Source organism: Myotis davidii, unplaced genomic scaffold (assembly GCF_000327345.1).
Source record: "Myotis davidii unplaced genomic scaffold, ASM32734v1 scaffold18, whole genome shotgun sequence".
Lineage (NCBI taxonomy): Eukaryota > Metazoa > Chordata > Mammalia > Chiroptera > Vespertilionidae > Myotis > Myotis davidii.
The window spans coordinates 11,538,328-11,545,083 of NW_006292696.1; positions in this window are offsets into that span (position 1 = coordinate 11,538,328).

Here is a 6,756-nt window from a genome sequence, read left to right on the forward strand (position 1 = left end):
GGTCATTATGTGATTGTGTCCCAGACAATTTGCATATTCCTCTATTATTAGTATAGATAGATGTTTTTCTTTAGCATGTTTGTTCTCTGAATATGTTTCTTTGGGGAAATTAGTTACACCATATTGTACTAATAGCTATCCAGCCTCTTATATGACCAGTACCCTCAGTTCAGGGTTTTATTTCTTCTTACCTAAACTATCAAAGTAGTATTTTAGTATTTTTACTAAAAATTCCAGTAGACTTCCCATCTTCTTTTGCTAGTCTGGTTTCCTGCTCAGAATCCTTTAATTTTTCTCTCTTACTTGCAAAATCAATTATGAATGCCCAATGTTGACACTCAGGGTTGTCCACTGCTAAACCCAGCATGTAGGATTTCTCACCCTGGCATCTGCGCTTCAATCTCTGGTCTCTAATTAAAATATACCCAGGATATTCCATCAACACAATTTCCTTTGTAATTCACATAGATTTACTGTAATTCTACTCATTCATCAAGACCCAGTTTAAATGACATTCTGTCCAATTTTTCCCTCATTATACCCTTCCCAGAGTCAGGTACTCACCACTTACTAATACCATGGATACACCTTTGTAATTGATTTCTAAATTTTTCTGTATTTGTTCCTATAATATTGAAAACACTCAATAACTTATATGTTTATTCACTTGCATACCTGTCTACCTTACAAGAACCACATACTAGCAATAAAGTCTAACTTTGTACATAATATACTTAGTACTGAAATAACTCTTTGTAGACATATTAAATGGTTTAAATACTTACTACAGAGAACTCATATAAAGTCTTTTTATACTTATTTCTAAGGGCCAAATTAGACAATTATGAAACAATTTTACTAAGAATGCATTCAATGTCTTCTATAGATGAGTTACATTCTGTCAAGAAGATAAACCAACATCTATTTTCAAAAGCAGAAAATGTTCTTTATTTTTTGCTAGTAATAATGGGAAATAGTTTAACTTCCCATTTTTTAGTCACAAGAGAAGCGGTGTTATTTATCATGCATTGATTTGTTGTCTCTGAACTTACAAAGGTGGTTAAGCTATTCACAGGCAGTGTAGGATGTTATATATGTTCAGGGTTGCAGATGAGAACCATTGGAATAAATCCTGTGGGAACTCTTAGATTTGTTGCAAAGGGGACATGTACAAGTAATTATGGATACAAAGGAAAGGGTAATATAAAAAGATATAAGATGGCTTCAAACATCAGATATCTTCTAGTACAGTTGATATCATACCATTCTTTATAGAAATCTATGTAGAATAAATTCAAAAATTCTTATTTTATAATCATAATTATTTTGACATGGCTTCTGTTTATAATACAAATCAATATTTAATCTAGTAGATCCTAGGTATGCTAGAACTAATTAAGCATTTGAAGGTTGGAAAAACTGAGGAATATGACAGACATGTAATCACTCTTTTTTGGTTTTAAATTTATAAAATAACTATTATAATAAAAGGGTAATATGCTAATTAGTGTGGATATCATTCTGGACATCCTTGCAGACGAAGCCAGGGCTGGAGGGAAGTCCAGGTCACAGGTGCCTGCCAACGGCTGGAGGGAAGCCCAGTTCCCAGGTGATAGAGGGAAGCCGGTGCCGGCAGCCAGGGAAAGGAAGGCCTACGTTTGCACGAATTTTGTGCATTGGGTCTCTAGCATTTAATATTTATCATGAATTTTAAGAAATATATTTTCTTTAAGATATTTTATATATTATAAACTCATAGTTAATATTAATATTACTATTAAATTACTCATTGAATTAATGCAGATAAAGCACTTAGCAAATTGTGTTCTACAAAGTAAACACACAGTAAATATTTCTCATTGCTCTTAACAGTATTTATTTTTAATGGATAAATGGTATAGCATGTAATTTATTTAACATCTCTTTTAATGGACACTATTCCTAAAATTCAAATTGCATTTTAATTGAGCTTTCTTACTCAAATTGTTTGGTGAATGAATATAATGTTCTGAGTTTTTCAAATTATTTATAATAAAACATGATATACTACATGTAAAAACTACTAAAATAAAATTTATTTTCCTGCCCTAACTGGTTTGGCTCAGTGGATAGAGCATCGAACTGCAGACTGAAAGGTCTCAGGTTTGATTCCGGTCAAGGGCATGTACCTTGGTTGCGGGCACATCCCAGTAGGAGGTGTGCAGGAGGCACCTGATCAATGTTTCTCTCTCATCGATGTTTCTAACTCTCTATCTCTCTCCATTCCTTGAGAGTCTAGAAATTGCATCTTTAATTATTTTATAATCCAATACATAATTACTAATATGGAATTGTGCATTCACGTAGTACACAAAAATACTTACAAAGTGAATAAAAAATACATAAGATGTAACCATTTGTAAACATATCATTAAAATTTATATATTGATGCAACATAAAAGAAATCTTATGTTCATATGGAATAGCAAGCTGCTTCATTTACGTGATAGAGAATATTTTCTTAATGTAATGTCAATTTGTGCATTATAGATGCTAGAAATAAGCAGAAGAAATTTGAGTGATGAAGAACTGCATTTTTTTTGGTAAAGAATATAAGTCATATATAAGAAACATTACAGCATTTGGAAAATGAGAAGTGAATTGGATAAAACAAGAAAAGTTCAAGTTCTTCTTACTACTATACTTTAATAAGTTGTTTGTGATTCTTATCACATGGACTCCAGTAACTCAGAAGATAATATTACAGAAATCTTTCAGTGTCTGTCTCTGTATCACTCCTCTTCCCAAGCTAAGTTATCCTCTCTCCCTAATCGATCAGTGTCATCATGACCCTACTTGTAAAGAATTAAGATACTTTAGGTCAGTATTCTGTAATAAGTCATTCTTACTTCCATTCTGGAAAATTGACTTGTCATGGCCTGCATCTAGTGGCAACTCGATTCCAGTTTTAAGCCACTTTTTGCTGAGGTATGACCGTTCTCCAGTTTCATGAAAGATTGTTACCTGCTTACAGACTTTCCTGATGCTATCTTCCTACCTGCTAAAATTTCCAAGTGTTGCTTCCTTTAAATCAGTTCTTTTCCTTGCTCTGTATGTCAACTGGAATACCTTTTCCCTCTGTAATTAGAGGTTGTACAGAACACTGGAAATATTCAGTAACTTCGTTTGTAAAATCTAGAGGCCAGGAAGAAACAAAACCAAACTGGGGTAGATGTGTATCCTCCCATTAGAACTCCTTTATATACAATTTGAATCAGGGTTCTGGGAGAGTTCTCCAAGGGCATACCTGGCCACTGGAGACTGAGAACTGGCTGGAAGTATGCCCTTGATGTAGTGAAGTTCACCTGGAACCCACGGAGCAGGGGCATCAGAAGCAAGGGTCACACAGGCAACCATCTATCTGGAGTTGATGTCAGGTTAAACAGAAAACAAGAAAGGAGTCCAGCAGTTTTGTCAAATCCAGAAGCAGCACTTGGCTCCCTAGGTCTGCCCAGATATGAGGACCCTACAGTCTCTACCAGCTCTTGGGTCCTGAGACTGCTCATGTGAATGACCCAGAAGCTCTGCAGCTGAGATAATGTGGGAAAGCATCCTCGTGCACTGTGAAGCGTCTCTTCTCTTTGGGCAGAAAAACTAGGGCTTCTTTTTTTATGATTAATAAACACACATAAAAAAAATCATAACAACATTAAGCCTATAAATTGTTTTCAGCAAAAAACAATGAAAAATAAAATATTCAAGAGACAGAAACATATTAAAAAATAACTACAAAAAGCAAAAGTAGAGTTGGCAAAAAAAAGATGAATGACTTAAGGAATTGAGTATTCCAAACATGAATATTAGAAAATGAATATTTCACTCAAATATAAAATTGGGGGCAGGGTGGAAGGGACAGACTGTACTACAGAGAGCTTGATCAGAGAGTCAATGGAGGATGAACTTGAGAATCTCAAGGTGCAGAGAAAGAAAATAAAAAGGAAAAATAGTGAGAAAAACATCAATAGATTAAAAAGAGTAAAATTCCAACATATAAATAACTAGAGGCCTGGAGCACGAAATTTGTGCACTTGGGGTGGGGGTCCCTCAGCCCGGCCTGCACCCTCTCGGGGGATATAGCAGCGTGCCATGCGGCAGGCGGCCAGGGAGAAGCCCAAATTGGGGCCAGGCGCCACTCACGATCATCACAGCCTGTTGCGCCTGCTGCCACGGAATCAGGAGAGGCTCCCGCTGTGGCAGCTGCATTTGCCAGCCATGAGCCCAGCTTCTGGCTGAGTGGCGCTCCCCCTGTGGGAGCGCACTGACCACCAGGGGGCAGCTTCTGTGTTGAGCATCTGCCCCGTGGTGGTTAGTGTGCAGCATAGTGACCAGTTGTTCTGCTCATTCCACCATGACAGTCGCTTAGGCTTTTATTATATAGGCTAGAGACCCATTGCACGAATCCGTGCGCCAGTGGGGTCCTTTGACTTTGCTGCAGAATTGGGCTAAAACCAGTTCTCCGACATCCCCTGAGGGGTCCCAGATGGTGAGAGGGTGCAGGCCAGGCCAAGGGACCTCATCAGTGCATGATCGGGGCCAGGGAAGGATGTGGGAGGTTGGCCAGCTGGAGAGGGACTATGGGAGAGCTCCAGGGCGTGTCTGGCCCATCTTGCTCAGTCCCAATCGGCCGGACCCCAGCAGCAAGCTAGCCTACCAGTTGGAGCCTCTGCCCCCTGGTGGTCAGTGCATGTCATAGCAAGCGGTTGAGGGGCCTTAGCATATCATTAGCATATTACACTTTGATTGGTTGAACAGCTGACTGGTTGACTGGACACTTAGCATATAAGGCGTTTATTATATAGAATTGCTATTTCTGGAGAAGAGGCTGGAATGAAAGGAAAAGTAAAGAATTAAATAAATCATTTCTCAGCACATTGATGTCTGAACTTGAGGCATCATCTAGGCAACCAATAGTTGAATGAAATTAAAAACTCTAAAATTGTAAGATACTATTTATGTATACTCAAACAATTTAATCATTGAATTAAATATTAATAATTGTTGAACTATAGTTACCATACAAAACATAGAAATAAACTTTTATAAATATGGTTAGCATGATAAAATAAAAAGCCAGAAATTATTCCTAATAGAGAAGATAGGTGATATCTTGAAATCAATACGGTTTGCCCATTGCTGTTTCTATATGCACAAATAGATATGTATATTTTGTAAGGTAAGATACAGGTGTGAGAGAGGTTAAAATTCAGATAGTGACTGAGTAATGGGAGAGAGAACACAGTGCAGAAATTCAGAAAAAGGTATTCAATTCAAAGTGGTCAAAGAGATCATCAGGATGGAAACAGGTCTTATGTTTCTGAGTGATTTGGAGTCAAAGAAATTTAGGTTTAAATTCTACCCTTGTCATATAGTAACGTGAGACCACAGGCTAGATATCTAATTTCTATGGTCCTCATTTCCTTGCTGATAAAAAGGGGAGCTATAAAGGGTGTTGTGTTACCGAATCGTTTAGGATAATGAAGTGAGATATGTCCAGACAATCATTTGACAGTTTCTGGCGTATGATAAACTCTTGATAAAATCCTCCTCAATATCTGCTGTTGTTGTTAGCATTATTCTTATTATCTAGTTGGGCTGTAGTAAGGAGCATCCTGGGAGGGTTTGCAGTATAAGCTAAGGGTTTTCCATGGATAAAGCATGTACATCGAGGGACCGGTGAGAAGCAGCATTTATTAGTCATATGATATAATCATGCTCCATATTTCAACTTCAGATGTGATTTGTTTCAGTTGGTATCTTAAAAGTGGCACTGACTTTTTGTTTCCCACACTCCTCACCATTCTTTATAGTTTTATACTCTGCTTCATAGAAGCATTCAAATTGCCTCATTTAATGTTTAAAAGCCCAGGACCTTTATTTTTATAGTTTAAACTTTCATTGGTATTTAAAAAAGCAGGCATCTCTGGTAAGTTAAGCACTTGGACACATCTCTGCTAATTTTATATGTTTTTAACGAAAATATTGATTTAAATACAAGACTGGTTGCAGATTTTGAAGGGCAGGTATGGAGGTGGCAGATGTGAAGGAAAAGGACCATGGAGACATTAAAATTCACACAAAAAAAATATCGTAGAAAAGGATAAATGTGTAGAAGGATAGGCTGGGAGCATTGAAGATGACCATTGCTTAATGTTCAAATTTTCTTCAAATTGATTTAGGGATGCATCTGAGTCAAACTTAGCATGACATGTTATGCATTCTGGTTTTGACATTAAATAAGGAAGATAATCTTTTCTAAGGCTTTCTTGTCTTACAAAGAAATCATTTTGCTTCAAATAAGTTCATTTACCAATGTTCAGTAATTCTTGATACAGGGATCAGGACTGAGCACCCATCAGGAATTCTGTGGCAAAAAAAAAAAAAAAAATGGAGTGTTTTTTTCAAATACCCTCTGACATTTTATTACATCTTTAAAAATTTATGGCTATGTTTATTGGAGTTAGGAGAATGCAACAACATAAATCCTGGAGAGCTGGAATTTCATGATAAATCTTAGAAACTTCTCATCCAATTTTCAGCGTTATTCAGAAGCAACTTCTACAAGTTTTCAGTCATTGAAATCATTGATTATCAATCCTCTCTTTTTAACTAAATGGAATTTATTTTCTTTCAGTGGAATTTTTACAAGGAGCTCAATGTGTAAAACAATAAAATTACGGCAATTAGGAAGGTAGGGTGGGAGCCTCAGTTCCTTCTCAC